This window comes from Humulus lupulus, chromosome X, assembly GCF_963169125.1.
Source record: "Humulus lupulus chromosome X, drHumLupu1.1, whole genome shotgun sequence".
NCBI lineage: Eukaryota > Viridiplantae > Streptophyta > Magnoliopsida > Rosales > Cannabaceae > Humulus > Humulus lupulus.
This window is the reverse complement of record NC_084802.1, coordinates 99,622,565-99,644,026: the sequence shown is the minus strand read 5'-3', so window position 1 is coordinate 99,644,026 and position 21,462 is coordinate 99,622,565.

Sequence of the window (21,462 nt, the reverse complement as noted above, 5' to 3'; positions counted from 1 at the left end):
TTCTCTTGCTGGGCTTCGGCTCACAGATGCTCTGTGGTGCAGGTAAGGGTAACGAGAGAGAAGATCAACCAACCATGAGTATAGCAGGCGTGGAGCGGCGTGTACATGTTTGGCCAGCCTGGCTGCCACGGCCAGAGGAATTTTGGGAGATGCTTGTAAATAAACTCTGATTTTGTCGTCTAGTCGACTTGGTTTAATTAATATGTTGTAAACATTTCTAAACTTTATTTTGGGATCCCAAGTGTAAACCTTTTATGATTTTCTATGGAAATTACTATTTCTAAGGTTTTTCCTCTGTTTATAGTTTAATTACACAGTTTGATTTAAAATCTCGATTAGCGAGATGAAAGCACGTTTTTAAACTCACTTGGTAACGGCTCTAAGGAAGTAGGGCGTTACATGGGAGCTCGGTAAACCTACTGTTCCGGTCTACATTGGAAAAGATGGGTTTGTCTGTCACCGAGCTGAAAGCCACCTCCATGATGCTATACGAATTCTCTGGGGAAGGATCGGCGGCAATAGGAACGATCGTGTTGGTGATCGCCTTGGGAGAGGGACCTCGGGCAGTCTCAAAACTCCTCGAGTTTGTGGTCATCGATTTTCCTGTCGTGTACATTGCCATTTTGGGTCGACCTACACTGATAGCGTTTGAAGCCATTACCTCCATCCGCCACCTCGCGCTGAAATTCCCCTCTTCCTCGGGGATATGCACGGTCCGAGGTGACCAACTTGCTGCCAGGGAATGCTACAGCATTTCTATGAAAGGAAAATTAAAACCCGGGCAGTTAACGATGACCGTCCAGGGAGAAAATGAGGAATCTCAGGAACTTGTGCCTAGTCCTGAGATTGAAAACCCTCAGAGCGCCAAAGGGGAGAATATCATCCTAAATGATGATATCGACCCCAGAATTGGCGAGGATAAATCCGATCTCCAAGCCATCGAAGAGCTCGAGGAGGTAAATATCGATCCACAAAATCCCTCGCGGATGGTAAAGCTCGGGAAAAATCTATGTGGCGAAAGGAAGGCGGAGCTGATTAAGTTTCTGCAGGAGAACCTGGATGTGTTCGCATGGTCTCGTGAAGACATGGTGGGGATCAGTCCGAGCATCATCATGCACACCCTCCACTTAGATAAAAGCGTGCCTGCGAAATCCCAGAAACAAAGGCGCCTAGGAACAACCCGAGCTGAGGCCCTAGAAGAAGAAGTAGCCCGGATCTTAAAGTGCGGCTTTATCTGCGAGGCGAAGTTCCTGATCTGGGTCGCCAATCCGGTGTTGGTCCCGAAGCCCAATGGGAAATGGCGGACCTGCATCAACTTCTCCGATTTGAACAAAGCCTACCCCAAAGACTGCTTCCCTTTGCCAAGGATCGACCAACTGGTAGATGCCATGGTGGGGCATGAGCTCATGTCTTTTATGGATGCATATTCGAGCTATAATCAGATCGCCATGAATCCAGCGGACCAGGAGCACACTAGCTTCATGACCTCGACCAACGTTTATTGTTACAAGGTCATGCCCTTCGGGCTGAAGAACGCCAGAGCTACATACCAGAGGTTGGTAAATAGGATGTTTGCCAACTAGATCGGGAAGAACATGGAAGTGTACGTTGAAGACATACTGGTCAAGTCAAAAACTGCCGATAACCATGTTTCTGATCTAGGGGAATGCTTTAAGATATTGAGAGAATACGACATGAGGCTTAACCCACAAAAATGCACGTTTGGGGTCGCGTTAGGGAAATTCCTGGGTTTCATTGTCAATACCAGAGGAATCGAAGAAAACCCTGATAAGATCAGGTCGCTGCTCGAGATGCCCTCACCTCGGTCGCGGAAGGACGTTCAAGGCCTGACAGGAAGGGTGGCGGCCCTTAATCGGTTTATTTCTTAATCTACCGACAAGTGTCTGCCATTCTACAACCTGCTCCGGGGGAATAAGAAGTTCGAGTGGATCGAGGAGTGCAAACGTGCCTTCCTCGACCTGAAGGCACATTTAGCCGAGCCGCCTGTATTATCCAAACCAACGGCAGGAGAGCCTCTTTTCCTTTACCTAGCTGTCACTGAAGAAGCAGCTAGCGCCATATTAGTCCGAGAAGAAGACCGGTCTCAGAAGCCAGTCTATTACATCAGCAAGAGGCTTCTCGGAGCTGAATCCCAGTATCCATTGATGGAGAAGATGGCCTTCTATCTTATCACGGCCTCCCGGAAGCTCAGGCCCTATTTTCAGTCCCACTCAATACATGTCATAACCGATCAGCCTTTAAGGCAGGTTTTACAAAAACCTGAAGCATCGAGACGTCTGTTGAAGTGGGCTATTGAGCTCAGCCAGTTCGAGATTTTGTACATACCGCGAACTGCAATAAAAAGCCAGGCCCTGGCTGATTTTGTGGCAGAGTGCACGGGATTCCGAGAAGATCCTGTAGAAGAGTCAGCCCAGGCCTCCTTACCCCAGGCCTCATGGAAGGTCTTCGTAGATGGCTCGTCTAACAAGAATGGCTCCGGGGCTGGAATCATATTGATATCCCCAAAAGGACATCGATTCAACTCGGCGTTGCGATTCAGATTCAAAGCGTCCAACAACGAGGCCGAATATGAAGCTTTACTAGCTGGGCTAAGGGTGGCCCAGGAGCTGAAGGCCAGCTCCGTCCAATGTTACAGCGATTCCCAGCTCGTGGTAAACCAAGTGTTAGGGAAATACCAAGCACGGGGAACCAAGATGGCTGCTTACCTGGCCAAGGTAAAAAAGTGAGCTATCTGCATTTGAGCGTGGCTCAATTGAGCAGATACCTCGGGAGCAGAATGCCAATGTGGACGCCTTAGCAAAGCTCACTACCTCTGGAGAGACGGAGACTTTGGGGTTAGTGCTGGTAGAGTTCTTGGAGAAACCAAGCATAGAGGAAGTCAGGGTGGAGGTCAAGATGATCGACGCCAGACCAGCCTGGATGACCCCCATCCTCGAATATCTCACAGTAGGAAAGTTACCTAAAGAGAGAAATGACGCAAGGCGGGTACTTTACCAGGCTCCAAGGTATATAGTGGTAGATGGGATATTATACCGGCATGGGCCAATATTATGGGCCATCATTAGGGTGTTGAACATCCCTAAATGGTCTGAGGGGTCTCCGTCCCCGTTGAACTTTGACAGGTGAGGCATACGGAAACTAGACGGGTATGCCGTCGTTGCTATGTTGGGGGCGAAGAGTTCCATCTCGTCCCCTGAATCATATTCGTCTTTTTCTTTTTCTGATAGAAGTTTCCTCATCAGCTCCTCCATCTGGGTCAGGCGATCGAGGGTTTGGTCCTGATGTCCTTGGTTATTCCGGGGCTGTTCAATAGCTCCAGATCCATTATGCACATTTGGTGGGTTATTTCCCCTCCTATCTTGAGATAGGTTATTTGGGACATTCCCTCCATTGCGTATTTCAGACAGGACCCCCCCTGAACGAGCCTGGCCACCACTTCCAGCTCGGTCTTCTCTGTGAGAGTTGGGGCGATCTCGCAGGTCACCTCCCTGGGTTCTCTGGTGACTTTGCGCCGAACTTAACCGCTGATGCAGGTCTCCCCCAAAGAGATCACTCCGGCGACTGCCGGTCCAGTGGCTCCTGCTGGATAGGCTTGGAGTCCGCCTTCGGTGGTGACGATCTGAGTTTCCCTCTGGCGCCCTGCTACGTCGGGAAGGTCCAGCAGACGGTGGGTTTCTCCTACTACTCCCGTAGGCTGGGACGTCCCGGACGGGCCGAGGAGGAGAAGGATATCTGATCGGAGATGGAGGATGCCTGACTGGAGAGGCGATCCTAGTTCCGTCTGGACGGATCAAGTTCGGTGGGGGCCTTTCGGCCCTGCCGACCTACTGGTCCTGCGCCGGGCGATCTGGATGGGGCACAGAACGGTCATTGAGGACGGGCTGTCGTCGCGAGCCCTCCCCGGATCTTCTTCGGGAATTTCCTCGAGCTCCCCTGGGCGTCCTCGAGGATGGCTGAGAGCTAGGAATTGATGTCCTAACCGAACGACTATATTGTTGTTGTCTGGTCCTAGGCACTTCCCCGAAGTTTGCCTCTCGATGGTGTGATGAAGGGGTGGAGTTGGCTGTTGGAAGTCTATCCGACCGGCTATACCTGGACCAGTTACCCCGGCGAGACTTAGGAGCCTCACCTTGCCTCTCTCCAACGTTAACGTCGGTTGTGAGAGGGGGTAGTCGGGCCAGGATATCCTTGATTTGCTGGCTGGCCATTGCTAACTGGGTCCTCAGTTGAGCGTTCTCCATCTCTACCGCAGTATAATAGCATGGGTTCGGATTAGGTGACCGAGGCGCCGAACTACCGGTATCATGTTGGCCCGCCGACTGTTTTCCTGGCTGCTGCTGGACTTCAGGAATTTGTTCATCAGGGATTGTAGTATGATGAGCCTCCTGCCCATCATGTTGTTCTGTCTCGTTGCCATGCCTGGACCGTGTAGTCACCATAGTTGGATGTTTGCAGCAACACTAATCGAAAAAGCTCTCAATGAAAGCACCAAACTGTTGACGCGGTTCTTCTCCAACAGGTAATTAAGAGAATGAGAGAAAAGGATTAGTGCTAAATGTGAACCGAAATAGATATATGATCTTAGGGAACGAAAGGGGTGACTCAAGACACGATTTTTAAGTGGTTCGAAGGTTAAAATCCTTCTACTCCACTAGTCAATATTATTGATCTGTACTGAGTATCTTACAAGGGATTATTTTTCCAACCCCTATCAACTCCCAGGGTCTCCATATTTATAGGAGAAGGCACCTGAAAGTTGGTAGGGAGGTCATCCCGTGACCTTCTTACTTGTCGTATCAATTCTGTGACATTCATGATTAATTCCTAAACCTGACACATAAGTGTGGTCAAATCAATAGGTAAGGAAGTAATGGGCCGCACGGCCCAACCCGTCTGAACACGCACGTTCCTGCTGCGTGTCCGAGAATTCAGGGGGATATCAGACACGTGATGCCTGATATATGCACGTTTACCTTGCGTGTGTTTACTTCTCAAGGGGTCATAGCTCCATGTCCAGCTCGTACCGCAAGCTGCATGCTGGACTCGACCATCGGCCTTCAGGGGGCCTACTCCAGTCTTGGACAATGGAGGCGAGCCCTTTGGGCTTCCTCGAGCTAATGACAGAAGCTCCGGTTTCAGGGGAGTTCATGAGATAACTACGATTAGTCAGCAACTCGGCTTGCTAATCAGCTCGTGGGAAAACCAGGGCGTACAGTAACAAATTAAAGAATTTTTTTATACCTGATCATTCATAACTAATTCTTTTGGCCAAGGAATGAATACGTCATAAGTATCTCGAACATAGCGTATCTCCCCAACAGAACATGGGATTTCAGCATCCTCTTCTAACATTTTGGTGACTCGCACCCTCGCGTATTCGTCTGTCAATTGAACACCATGAATAGTCAGTGGACCCACCCCATCAATGATAACACCCTCTGCCACTACATTATGAATATTATCTGAACAAAGTAACACATCCTGCATGTACGGTGTGTGATATTCTTCGTCATTCTACATGTACGATGTGTCATCCTGCATGTACGGTGTGTGATATTCTTCGTCGTTCTGCTTGTCATCGTTGTCGTGTTCATCCATATCATCTATCCCACCTGCTTGTTTAGCTCTTTCCTCCGCTAAAGCTTTAAGTTCTGCTCTGAGCCTCGCAATTTATGCATCTTTCTTACTAACAACATCAGCCATTTCTGTTGCTATTTTTGGTTTTCTTCCAAAGACGAACGAAATCTTCGCAAATGACCTACAATAATCAACCAAATTTATTTAAAAACTAAAATATTATAGAATGAAGTTAAATGCAACAAATAAAAAATAATATCATACCCAAGTGCTCTAACACGCCCTAGGTGCTCAGGTGTCCCTAAAGCTTGCGTTAATATGTCATTCCGACACTTTGCAATGATTTCTCCACTGCTAACTTTTTCTTTCAGCTCATTCTGTCAAACAAACCAGTGGTCACTTATATTAGTGACTTATAAGAATTTTATCATTCCTACATTACTTTAAAATACTTGCTTGAAACCACTTACAATTCTTGCTTCAATTTGTTTGTCCAAATCTGTGACAAGAACCTTCTTCTTTTCTCGTGCTCTTATCCAAACTTGGTACCGTTCTACATCTGCCACACCTAGTTCATTTTTCTACAACATACAACAATTAATTAAAGTTGGTGAGTGCAATATTCTTCATAACAGGTTGACAGTTGTAAAATAGTGACATGAATTACTTACCAAGTCCTCTCTAACATTGGCAAGCCCTCTACGAGATGTACGATACCTCGAAGTATATTTGAGAGCTCTTTCACGTTGTGCTTCCCGCAAAGCCTACATAAAATAAGTAACAATAATTTTTTAAGCAATTATTAGTATTTCAAAACTAATAAATCATATACATAATAGATATACATAATAGTACCAAAAACTCAAGAGATAAACGGTGGCTAACAAATGTCCTCCAATCTTCTAGGTCAAGTTCTGGATATTTCTTAGGAAGGATTTGGAGTTCATCTATCAGACCGTCTTTTGCCAAAGGGTAGATGTAGTCATTAGTGATGTTGGTCTTAAAATCTCTCATCATCCTTCTTGCACATTTAATTAATTCTGGCTTCCAATTTTCTGGAATGTTAAAGCCACCCTGAAATAGAAAGAAAATGATTAATGAAATGCAAAGTAATTCATGAAAATGATCAATATATTAAAGTAATTGAAATATTTTCTTACATATACAGCGCCCCATATTCTATTCTTCAATTCTTGTGGGACTTGTCTCCAATCCTTATAATTGAGAGTGGTTGTTCTCCTAGTTTTAACTCCAAGGTACGATTGCATCTCACTATATGCTTTCCCTATAGGTTGACCTTTATCATTAAACTTAATATTTCTCTTTATTCCCTTAGCTTTTTTATTATTGATATTGTTATTCTTTGTTGGGCCTTGCCTATTTGGTGTGTTCTCCCCTTCAGAAATTGTCATTTGCACATAAACAAGAATTAACGTTACAATTATGACATAAATAAATACATATTTAACATAAAAATGAATACATTACTCACTGGACACATTTTCTTTTCCTTTTTCTTTTCTTGGTTGATTCACAATCTACCCATATTTCGTCTCTAATATCATTTCTAATGTACTCCCCATCATCATCATCTTCATTGAAATCATGGATTTGCTCATGTATTGGTTATCCAATAGTAAAATTGTCATGAAACAAATCATCATTTTCTTCGTCATTTTCATCTTCTATAAACTGCCTTTCCGGGGTTCGTAAAACAACTGACCATTTATCATCAGCAGAATCAGTTATGTAAAACACTTGTTTTGCTTGGGTAGCCATCATGAAAGGATCATTCTTGTGACCTTTCTTACTTAAATCAACCAAAGTGAATCCAAGTTCATCAATTCTAACCCTAACATTGTTGTCCACCCAAGAACACTTGAGAAGAGGAATTTGAAATAAGGAATAATCAAGCTCCCATATTTCTTCAACAACCCCATAATATGTCATAGTACCAGCTACTGGATTATTGTCTTTTGCACTAGCGAAATGCATTGCTTCTGCAACAATACTTACTCCACTATTTTGAACCATTCGAGCATCTTCTCTTGACTTTGTGTGAAATCTTTTTTCTCCAACAATGTAAGCATGGTGCTTTATTACATGAACACTTGCTCCAAATGATATGCGTTTTAACTCTGTCGACACTCCATGGTTTTCTTCTCCCAACCTTGCTAGAATAGTATTTTTCAACCATCGACTAAATATTTTATGATGCTCATCTATAATCCATTTCTGTTTATTTTTAACCTTGTTGGGAATCATTGATTGTAATAACTCCATGTGCTCACTGCAAATACAAAGTACAACATTAAAATTTCAATTATACATAAAAATGAGCATAATGTTTATTAAATTTATAACTTACTTTATATATGGTTGAACCTCAGGATTGTTTTCCAACACAACTAAATGAGCTTGATCTTATTCTGCACGAGATATGGTCACTATTGTTCCTTTCTCTCGTAATCCTCTATCAACTCCATTCGAGTTATTCTGTGGTTTGCTAATTCCGATTGTGTCGATTCCAACCATGTACTCTGAACAAAATTCCACAGCTTCTTCTGCTAAATAACACTTAACCATACAAGCTTCAGGGCGATGGTGATTATGTACATATCCTTTCAACACCTTCATATTCCTTTCAAATGGATACATCCATCTCGCCCAAACTGGCCCACACAACTTCGCTTCTCTTACTAAATGGACCATCAAATGTATCATGATGTCAAAAAAAGATGGTGGAAAATATTTTTCAAGCTAGCATAAAGTTTCAACTATTTCATCATGCAATGCATTCAACTTCTTCATTTCTAATTCTTTTCCGCATAGTTGATTAAAGAAGATGCACACACTTGTCACACTATCTCGAACTCTTTTTGGTAAAACTGACTGAATGGTAATTGGAAGTAATTGTTGCATTAATATATGACAATCATGTGATTTCATTCCAATTAACTTCAAATCTTCCATAGATACCAAGTTTCGAACATTCGATGAATAACCATCAGGCACTTTCATCCCTGCCAATGATTGACATACTGTAACGCCCTACTTCCTTAGAGCCGTTACTAAGTGAGTTTAAAAACGTGCTTTCATCTCGCTAATCGAGGTTTTAGATCAAACAGTGTAATTAAGCCATAAACAGAGGAAAACCTTAGAAATAGTAGTTTCCATAGAAAATCATAAAAGGTTTACACTTAGGATCCCAAAATACAGTTTAGAAATGTTTACAACATATTAATTAAACCAAGTCGACTAGACGACAAAATCAGAGTTTATCTACAAGCATCTCCCAAAATCCTCTGGACGTGGCAGCCAGGCTGGCCAAACATGTACACGCCGCCCCACGCCTGCTATACTCATGGTTGGTTGATCTTCTCTTTACCCTTACCTGCACCACAGAGCATCTGTGAGCCGAAGCCCAACAAGAAAACCCACAAACAGATAACATATGCAACACATATATCAGGCATATAAATAGGCCACCAACTGGCTAAACACATACGGCCTAGCCGTCCCAGGCGTTTATCAAGCCCTGGATTCGTGGACCATGCCATGAGGATATCCCAGGTATCCTTCTAGGTACTCGCCCTGGTAACTCACACCCCACGTGCTCAACGCTGCCCCCGGCCCCTTGCCGTTCTCGGCCTTGCACTCAACGTGCCTGACGCCGTTCCCGACCCCACGCCGTCCTCGGTCTACACCGTTCTCGGCTCATACCGATCACTCACATAATATCATACATGATATAACAACAAGTACAGAATTCTAGCATAAGCAGATAAAGAGCTACGCTTAGCAGTTCTAACATATTGGGCTCGACCTTGCACATCAATCCATTCAACACACATTGGGCTCATATCAATCCACTTAAACACATTGGGCTTAGCCCTGCATATAAGCTCTGTGGGAACAAGGGTTTTCTTACCTGAGTCCCGAGCTTTCCGAGCACCTATGTCCCGAGCACAGTCCTCTAACTGGAGCCTCGCCGAAATCCCTAGTCACAACACATCACCAATATCCAGTCATCTAGTTCTAATCCAATGAATAGCTTCGAGCCACAACCCTAACCTCCGAAACCTTTAATTCTATCAATCCGGGTGATAAAATCCATCCCGAGCCTTAACCGTTGAATTCCCAAGCCTAAACACCCTTAAAAATGCAAACTAGCACTAAGGGCCGCAGCCCCACCCTCAAGAGCCGCGGCTAGCCTCAAAACAGAGGCTATCACCACACTGACCCCCACACGGGCCGCGGCGCGCATGAACCTTCTCGGCCTCCCATGGCCGCGCGCGCACACAGGCCGCGGCACACCCCTCCTAGGGCCGCGGCGCTCCCCACCGAACCCAAATTTTCCACCATTTTTCCACACCTTTCCTCAAGCTAATTCACCCAAAACTCACCTATCAAACCCAGATATTTAACACATACATACCAGCTCAATATCAACACTAAAACCCCATCAAAATATGCTCCAAAACCCAACTAAAATACTCAAGAACATGTCAAACTTACCTAGCATGCATATTCTAGCAAACCAGTAACAATTCTCAACATAATCCCAATAATTAAAGCTTACCTTGCTGAATTCAATCCCTGTAGTTGATCCTCAAACCTTAAGCTTCAAGCTCCTATAATATCACAGTTGAACTCCCCTAGACCTTCAAGTTGACTCCCTTGGTTTTCCTTGTGCTTATCTTAGAGAGTGAATGAGGAAGGAAGAGATAAAACTATCCTTAGCTGAAAGAAGAGAGAGTAGGTCGGTTTCTATAGCCTCTAAATATTTCCCCTTTTTGTTTTATTTGACTTAAGTCTAAAGGGTTACCTCAAGGCTCGGGGTACCAAAACGTCCCCGAGGGCAAAATGGTAAATTTCCCCAATATTCCCGCTTGGACATTCTATCCTCAAATATATCTCCAAATATTTATTTTCATGTCCCGATAATCCCATAGCACACCTAGTACCCAAATTACCCCTCGACTCACCCCGAGTCTGAGTCTCAACCCCGTTGTGACCCTCTGGCTAACTGCTCCCCAGGACTGTCTCGGATCGTGCCGCACAGACATTTCATATATATACATAACATACATCACATTCATACCCCTAATATCCAGACGGGGCTCACATGTATATTTAACTCACTAAACATGCATCACTATCATATATTCACATTAATTCACCCATTAACATATTAAAGCATATTAAATCATTTATTGCCCTCCACGCACACTAATCAAGGCCCTAAGCCCGATTAGCAAATTCGGGTCGTTACACATACAGCTTGCTTCTCTTCTTTAGACAATGTAAAGCAAGCAGGAGGCAAATGTGTGTGTTTGCCTTTTTCTTCAGGTGCCAAGCAGTGTCTTATACCTATCTCAACAAGATCTAAACGACTAGACAAACCATCTTTGGTTTTACCTGGGATATCAAGTAATGTATCGATTATACTTTCACATACATTTTTTTTCCATGTGCATGACATCCAAGCAATGTCTGATGAGTTAATCTTTCTAGTAAGGAAGTTGAAAGAAAATTGATTTTCTTTGAAAACACCATTGACTTTTTTGTTTTTATTCTTCGTCCCATACCTAAAGTCAACTTTTTCTACTTCCTTAAGAATTTGCTCACCTGACAATGGCAAAGGAGCAACGTCTCGTTCCACAGTACCGTCAAATGCTTTTTCTTTATTTCTGTCAGGATGACTTAAATGCAAATATCGTCTATGACCCATATAACACATTTTGCGTCCATTTGACAAGTGACGGGCCCTTGTGTTGGTGCAACAAATTGGACAAGCTGGGTAACCTTTTGTGCTCAAACCTGATATGTTACCATATGCTGGAAAATCATTAACAGTCCATAACAACACCTCTTTCAAATTAAAAACTTTTTTTTAAAAACCATCATATGTCTCAACACCATTTTCATACAACTCTTTCAAATCATCAATTTATGGTGCCAGATAAACATCGATATCATGTCCTGGTTGTTTTGGGCCTGAAATCATTAATGAAAGAATCATAAACTTCCTTTTCATGACCAACCAAGGAGGAAGATTGTACATAACCAAGAAGACAGGCCATGAACTATGCCTACTACTAAGAGATCTATGCAGGTTTACTCCATCAGCAGCTAAACCGAGACGAAGATGTCTTGGTTCATTTTTGAATTCTGGATTGATATAATCTACCTTCTTCCAGGCCTGTGAATCTGCAGGATGCTGGAGTTTACCATCTTTCACTCATCCAGTCTCGTGCCATATTAAGTTCTTAGAGTGTTCTGCACTTCGATATAATCGCTTCAGCCGCGAAATCAAAGGTAAGTACCATAACACTTTCTGAGGAATAAGTTTCCTAATCTCCTTACTTTTGTTAGGTTTGTACCGTGATAAACCACATTCTGGGCAAGCGTCCATGTCTGCATACTCCTTATGATATAAAATACAATCATTCGAACATGCATGAATCTTCTCATACTTCAACCTTATCAAACTTAATGTTTTCTTTACTTCATATGTAGACTCCGGAAAATAATTTTCTAGCGGCAAAATCTCATTGAAAGCAGCTAAAAATTGACTAAAACACTTATCACTAACTCCATTTTCTGCTTTTATGTTATAAAATTTAACCATTGTGGGAAATCTTAGTTTATTGCAACCACCGAACAATTGTCTGTCTGCATCTCTAACCATACTATCAAATTTTTTTGGATTATGAAAAAACTCTTCTTGTGCTTCATCAAGCAATTCTATAGGATGATCATCGAAATCATTACTCTCAAAATCATCTACACCTCACCTACCTAATAGATATGGGTCGTCATTTAATAATTCTCCATGCCAATACCATTTACTATAACTCATATCAAATCCCCAACAAAATACATGATCCTTTATCATGGTAATATCCCCCTTTACTCCATTACCACAATTGATACAAGGACAGCGATTTTTTTGTGGATCACTACAATTCTTTAGGCAAAACTCTAATTTTTTTTTGAATCCATCTTAAAATTGTGATGTTTCTCTCCTCTCAAGCATCCATGATTTATCCATACTAATAACAATATTAAATTCCTAATAAGTTAGAAAAAAACTTATATTAGGTTCTAGTCTTATAAAAATTTTAAAAAATTCGACAGAGTAACATCTGTTTCTATAGCATACCGTAATTTCATAATTACCTATAAAACCAATACAAACAAACACAATAATCAAGCATAGATGAATCCATCATTATTAGGTTCTAGTCTTATAAATTTTTTAAAAAATTCGGCAGAGTATCCTCTATTTCTATAGCATACCGTAATTTCATAATTACCTATAAAACCAATTAAAACAAACACAATAATCAAGCATAGATGAATCCATCATTATTAGGTTCTAGTCTTATAAATTTTTTAAAAAATTCGGCAGAGTATCCTCTGTTTCTATAGCATACCGCAATTTCAAAATTTCCTATAAAAACAACACAAACAAACACAATAATCAAGCATAAATGAATCCATCCTTATATCACCACAGCACGCAAATTTCCCAGAGCCTCATTCACTAATTTTTAAACATAACTTTCACTAAATCTAATATGCATGATTTAATTAGCCTTATCTTTATATATAAATCTTGTAGTAATATAAATAAAAAAGAAAATAATTAACCTTCAATTCACCCGAAATGAACAACAAAGTTCACCACTCAATCAACGACCCTACTAAAACATTACATAATTAGTAACTACATAATTAATTATCAAACCAATAAATAAAAAAAATCAAACTAGTTAAAGAAACTAATGAACAACACTTTGATCATCTTTAAGATATTTATTTTTTTCAAATATTTAAAAAGCAAATTTATCTATTGTCACAATTTCTAAAATTCACTAATATACATATATATTTATAATAAACCTAATTTTTATCACATTATTTAACCTAACAAAATAAACAAATAATTAGAAAAGTTAACAAAATATTAATAATATTAATTATAAAATTTGAAATAATAAAAAAATAATCATCAAAACCATATTTTAGTAATCCATACCTGTTTTGAAGCTCAAAATCACCTTGCCATGTCAAAACTCTGGTCAAAATCCGGCAAGAAACACCAAGAAACCATGAGAGAAAATACCCACGGGCAAATGTATTTTTTTTCTCTAAAAAACAAAAAAAAAAACAATTTTTTGGACTATATTTCGGTTTATAATGAAGAAATGTAGCAAGAAATAAAGAAAAAACAAAAAAAAAAAAGGTTTGGATAATGAAAATGGGTGTTGGCTCACGGTTGTTAATGAAAGTTTTTGGGGTTTTTTTGTACAGAGGAGAGAGAGGGGTTTGAGGGATATGACCGTTCGGGTTGGGGGAGAGGGTTATATAACCCTTTTACTTCGGTTTTTAGGTAAAAACCGAAGTAGAAAATGCACTTTCTACTTCGGTTTTTACCTAAAAGCCGAAGTAAAAGGAGCTTTGAAAATATGGGTTGTGCACCTTTTACTTCGGGTTTTAGGTAAAAACCGAAGTGGAAAGAGATGCACAAGGGCCGCGTTTGGCTTGACCATTTTTTCACATTTTTATTATCTCTAAACATAAGTCACGGGCTTATGCAACCAAGCACGGGCCTCTTCACTTTGAATTTTTCACTTCGTTTTTAAAAAAAAGCGAAGTAGTATGTAATTTTTTTCAAAACGCCAATTTCAAAAGCGAAGTAAAAGAGTTTGAAAATATTTTTACTTCAGTTTTTTTGTATGCTCACTATAAAAATCGAAGTAAAACCTATATTTCTAGTAGTGATTTTTTATTAAAATTATAGACAATGTCACAACTTTAAAATTAAGCAAACGTGCATTGCATATTGTTTCTATCTAGTTTATATATATTTATATACTAGATACAAGCAATGTGCAATATGTACGTTTGCTTAGTTTTATTTACAGAATTTATTAATTATTTTTATTAAATTTATATTAATGTCATATAAATTTTGAAATAAATATCCTATTTTAATTAAATAATTTATTTATTTTTGTTTAAGTTTATGCTTGTTCTAGTTTTTAAATTTGTGAGTTACAATAAGAGATTATATATTATATGTTTAATGTAATATTAAATATTATACGTGGATTTTTAATTTAAGTTTATTGCTAATTTAAAAAAAAAAAATTTGTTGCTAATTCACAATAGATTATATTATATGTTTAATATGATATTATTCTAATAAGTGAGTTTATAAGATTAGTTAAATTTTATTTAAGTTATAAAACATATGATTTTATTATTTTTAAATAATTATCATTGTAAAATATCTAAAAAATATTATATTTTAATTTGTTTAATTATTTATTATTTTAAAATAATCATCATTGTAAAATATCTGAAAAATATTATATTTAATTTGTTTAATTATTTATTATTTTTAAATAATTATTATTGTAGAATATCTAAAAAATATCTTATTTTAATTATTTATTTATTTAAGTTTATGTATTTACAAACTACTAATAAATATAAAAATATTCTGTTAAATATAAGAATATTTCGTTAAAATTAAAATTAAAAAAATAAAAAATCGTTAAAACAAAAAATTTCCGTTATCTACCCACTTATTCCATAAAAAATATATAAATATTTATATCCCTACAAATGCAAGAGATGCCAAATGTGGAGTTATTGAGATTAATAATAATAATAATAAAAGAGTATGACTGAACTAGATTCTTGGTGCGACCCTCACTGCTAATTAAATTATACAACTAAAACGTGAACCAACGATCTTGTCGGGGTCGTTAGCTCTCAATTGTCTGAGATCTCTTTGACCAAAATTTTCATGAGCCAAGGAGGAATTCACCTCTAAATAAAAACTAAATGAACGGACCACAATCGAAGTTAAACCAAGCTCTTATTCTCATTACTTTTTGTTTTGTTTTGTTTAATAATAACCTATAGGCCGTACTTAAGTAGTTGGAGCTTATTATATATATGTACTACGTAACAAATTAATTAAATAAATTATGTGCATGTAGTTGTTTCTTACTAAGCAAGAAAATTAATATAGTACATATAAAATTTATACTAACAACATAATACAACGATAATTGCTTAATATTTCTGGTGGAATTGTTATGGCTAGATTCAAATTAAGTTACGGGGGTGCAAATTTTTTTAAAAGAAGCATATAAGTTTTGAGAGCTTGATCTCGTATATATCCCAAATATCACTTTTAATATAACTATATGCAATGAATAAATTTGTTTGTAGTTTAATTATTATTAAATAATTATATATACTTGGAAGTATGGTTTAGATGGATTATGGATGAACAGTTGAATAAATCCCTGGTTTTAGTATACCACGGTTTCGGGTCGCGTCAGCTCTCATATGGGGGCCAACCCACCACGTGTTCGGCTGCTAATAGCCAAATTGTCTCTTTGTCTAGTCTAGTCCGAGCGAATCACAGTGTTCAAATTAAAATCTAAATTTTTTTGGCCCTTAATGATCTCCAACTTTTGTTTCTTTTGAGCTCATTTCTAAATTTTAATTTCTCTAAAATTTATTGTGTACATATTTCTAATCTTAAAAAATAAAATAGCAACAGCTATGGCAGGTATTAATTAAAATATTAGTCAAATGATTCATGGCAACAATGACAAGAATATATAGGAAATAAAGTAGCTGATAGAATAATTATTAATAAATTAATTAATAAAACTGACAATAATGAGAGAAATAAACATATATAACAGCTTGAAATTAGTAAATATTTGATCCCAGATAGTTGGGATAATTACCTGGCCAGATCGAAAGTAATAAACCATTATAAAGGGTCACAATCATATTTCCTATTTGTTAAGAGTAAAGATACTTAGTACTTAAAATATACACTAAAATATTATATATAGTGATGTGATAGTAATTTTTAAAATAGTGAGTCACAATTTTAATAAATATAATTAATTATGCTAAACTGACATTTTATTGTATAAAATATTTGTGTGCATATTTTAAGTGCATATATCATTACTAACATAAAGTAAGCAGAGAAATATGTAATAATTAAAAATAAACTTATAATAGAAGAACCTAGTTGGTCAGTATTATACTCTTTGTTTATTCTTGATTCAGTGCAACTTGATATCACTGCAGTTGTGTTACAAAAATGTAGAGTCTAATTAGAGTTTAATTAAACAAAACTAACATATAAGAAACAGAAATCCAAATAACGATTTTATGATTGTGTACCATGCAACACAGGGGCTCGTGAAGCAAGTATTAATTAAGACTTTTCAATTTGTAGTATTTTTTTAATATTTTTGAAGCCAAGAAACGACAATTTGATAAATTGACCCAAAAAAAAAGAAGAAACGACAAGACTCTACTTTATTAAAATATGTTATTATTTGCTCCATAATAATTAGTTTAATTAAGATATTCTTTAAATAATTAAAATATTTTGAACAATGGAACATTTAAGCAAATAACAAATAAGAAAGTCGTAGACGATGTACTAATTAATTAGCACAATAATGTGCAAAGAAATGATGAAAGTGGGATTTCTTTTTATGAAAATCCCAATCATTATTTTGGTAAAGTCTTTAATTGCACAATTGGAACACCAAAAGCCTATTATAATCATTTTTATTATTTTTCAGCTAAAAATATATATTATTAATTATAATGATATCTAAAATCTATCTTCCAGCCTATTTGGATATGTCGATATTTGAAAATCTAAGGGTCTGATTGGTTCGCGATTAGAAAACTGAATTTTTGAAAAGTGGGATTCTGAAATAAAAATCTGAATTTAGTAACTGAAAACATGTTTCTGAAAATGCGATTGGTTCAATGTCAGTAAACTGTTTTTGAGTTTTAAAAAACTGAATCTGTGATTGGGATTAAATTTGAAAATATAACAGATACTGAATACGTGATTGGATTAGCTGAAAGTAAAATTTAATTATATTGATAAATTAAAATTTAATAATAGTGCATTAATTAAATTCATAACAATATTGTATTGTAATTAACTTTGATTTTTTTTATAAATTAAAGTTATATTTTTTTAGGGCATGATTGATTAGTGATTTAAAAATTGTATTTTGAAAAAGTATGATTCTGAAAAAAGAATCTAGATTTAGTGTTTGAAAATATGTTTATGAAAATGTGATTGAATGTATTGTCCGTTAACTATTTTTTAGTTTTATAAAATTGAATAATTTTTTGGTAGAAAATCTAAAAATTGAATATGTAATATATATTTTTTATTTTTGGTATAATAATAATTGAAGTGAAAATATTTTATTTATTTATTTGTTGTAATTATTATTTGATCAATGAATTTTTTTAGAAAATATATTGTAAATTAGAATTAAATTATATTCTGTTATATGATTTTATAATTAATTATTTTACTAAATTTATATGGATAAAAATTTTAAAAAGTAGATTGACTTGTAAAATTGACAAAAGAAAAAAAAAATCAAGACTGTAAGAAAAATAAAAGAAAATTAGCAAGAATTTTATTTTTTTTTTTAAACTCAATTTACAATTTGTGGACTTAGAAAAACATTTTACTTTGTTAGCTATTTTTATTTTATAATATTTAACTTTTAGTATAGAATTGAAATGATAAATTTATATTTATTTATTAATAGTAATTTTTTTTTGTAATCTTTATTTTATAAAATATTTTATCATTAGCTGAATTTTATTTTAAAAAATATATTATAAATTAGAATCAATTGCATCCCTTTGTATAATTTTACAATGAAATATTTTAACAAATATATATAGTTATGGAGGTGAATAAGAATTTTAAATTGAAGAAAATACCCTTTTTATTAAAAAAAATAGAGTAAATATTTTTACACTAGAATTGTAGAAAGAAGAAAAAAAATTGTCAGTAAAGAAAAATTATTGTACAACATAGCACCTTAAAAAAAATGTAAAAAGTCTATTAATATATAAATTAATATTATTTATTAGAAAATAATATAAAGAGAGAGATAGAGAAGCAAGATCCGTGAGATGAGCCTTAGATGAGATGTTATGAGAGAGAGAGGAACATTATGAGTCCTTGAAACAAGTGGTCAGGAAAAAAAAAAAAAAAAAACAGAAAACAAAAACAAAAACGTGAAAACATCATTTCCTAAATCCTTTTATAAATTAGAATTTGATTTTAAAAATAGTTTTCAAAAATGATAAACCAAACAAGAATTTTGTGTAGGTCCCACAATTTTTAAATTTTAAAAACATAAAATTGGATTGGAATTCTATACCAATCAGACCCTAAGTTTGGACCTTCTTTTTATTTGTATTGATATCAACTAAATATATATAGGGAATAACGCATCTTTTTTTTTTGCAATACCAGTGCATCTTTTTTTTTTTATTTCGGCACCTGAATAGTTATAATCCTAAATTTTTTTATATGATGGTGTACATTATAGTTATCTAGAACATTCTAAAAATTTTCAAGAAATTTTGAATAAATTATGGTACCGAAGCAGGGTCTAAACTGTCTGTTGCACGCGTGCCTGTTTTTTTGTGTACGGGTGTAAAATTTGACAGTTTGAACTATGTTTTCGGCTTCGTAAACTATTCAGAAATTCTTGAAAATTTGCAGGATATTCTAAATACCTACAATGTACACCGTCATATAAAAAAATTTGGAATTATATCTATCCAGGTGTCGAAATAGAAAAATGATGCACCGGTGTTGCAAAAAAAAGGGATGCGTTGTAGTCGTTCCCTATATATATATATATATATATATTTGTATATACTTGAATGGTATTTGAAAAATCAATCAAGTGATCAAACCGGATTAGAGCACTCTTATAGGAGAGCAATTAAACAAAAAATATACCAGAGGAAGTGAATAAAAAGAATGTAGACAAGATCTTTTACGTGGTTCAGCAATTAAAATCTGCCCAATCCACGAGTCTATATTATTAATTCTTAGGAGTTTTCTATAAACTTTCAGAGAACAATTGCCTAGAGTTTTCTCTCCAAATTTCAATATTTCAGTCATTTACAAATGAATTATCCATCTCTATTAATAGAGAGGTTTTCAGAATTGCTTCCCACATATTTCGGGAAGATATTATGCAAATCAAGTAATATAGTGCCAATAAATGCATTAGTTATTACGTACGCAGTAATATCCCATAAAATGTGGGATTGAATAACAAATTACATCAGATCCCTTAAACATAGGGAATTTATAACAATAAATATGTTTACACATAGCCGACGAGTTTAGACACCAGATCCATGTGCCTTCGAGACCGTTTATCTATTACGAGTTCGTCATCTCACTTCGCCTATGCTCCCAACAAGTAACCATTGACAAAGCCGTCACCTTCGAGCTTACACCTCTCGAGCTCGAACCATCTTGTTTGAGGGCAAGAGATGCATCAAGAAACTTATACAAGTGTTGAACCCTTGCTATCGTGAGTTGCAAGTTCACCTTATAAGCTCGGACACTTTCGAGCCTACATAATGTTCGAGCTCACAGGGTTATCACTTACAGCGAAACTGTCTCTGACTTGTAGATCACATGACGACTGTGCTTATTTCGAGCTCACACCATACGAACTTGAATTTCGAGATCAAGATTTCCATCCTTGAAATCTGGGTGTAACATTTTGCCCCCTCAAAAGTATCAATTCGAATCCCATGAGAAGGAAACTTTTGAATTGCCCCTCTCGGAAACTGAGCAACCTAATATACTTAAGTGTGGACACGCGTCAATCACGGGTTGCTTAATAAAAGCACTCAAGTACTTTTGTACCATGCCCACGTCTATTCGTTTGCCACCTTTATGCTACCATTGCCACGTCTGTACCCGTTTGTTCTATCAGATACCAAATTCAGCCAACGGTCCAGATCAGTTCGACGTTTGACATTCTTTGGGACCTATAAATATGCCCGCATCATCTTCTTCCCCTCACTTTCGCATTTTGAACTTTCAGAGAAAAAAGGAGAAAAGACCAGAGCCCAAGCTTTGTTCTGTTCTTGCATGTTTTCCAAACCGAGAAGGAAAAACATTCCTGGCATCTTTGACTCCATGAGAGCTTCCCGAATACCGCTTCTTCAATCGTCGACCGCGCTATACTCTCAAGTAGCTTCTGTGTGTAAGTTCCGTTCTTCATCTTGCTTTGTTTATGTATTTCCTTCATGAAAGTATTCAATAGCTTGTTGCCTTAGCAATGTAGTTTAGATGATATTGTATAGACTCTGGACCCAAGATTCTCTGAAATTGTGGGTTTGAAACCCAGATTTTAGCGCAAAAAAGCACAGATGTTTGTTTCCCCCCCTTTTTTTATTTAGACTATGGATGATATACTATGTAGACTAAGAAATGGGGTACTGGATTAGGGTTTTAAATTGCACGTTTCCCAAAATTATCACCTTTTTGAGTAACCATCAACTTTTCCTCTGAAAATCCAGGATTCTTAAAATGAATCCACTTTCCTTCCCTAGCGTCGAATACACTCTCGAAGCCCAAACCTTACAATAGTTCGGGGTTTTTCCTCGAATTCGACCCGTTCTTTCGAGACTTTAGTCTCGATCGAGCTTACTCCGTGATCTCGAGCCTTCGAGCTCGAGTCACTTAAAATCTTACTCTGATTTCTTGTATGCCTGGCCCTCACCCTTTTCTTTCTTGCTAGATGTCGTAGAATTCTGAGAAATGGTGGGGGTCAGTGCTCGCCATTCCTTATTCTCCAACAACTCCAAGTCCAGAGTCACCCTTCACTCGAAACCAGCAGCTAATTCACGAGTACAAAGTGAGGTGCGAGCAAGAAGATATTCGAGCCCACTTCTGGCGTCAGATCGACGAGGTCGAGGAAAGAAAAAGGAGGA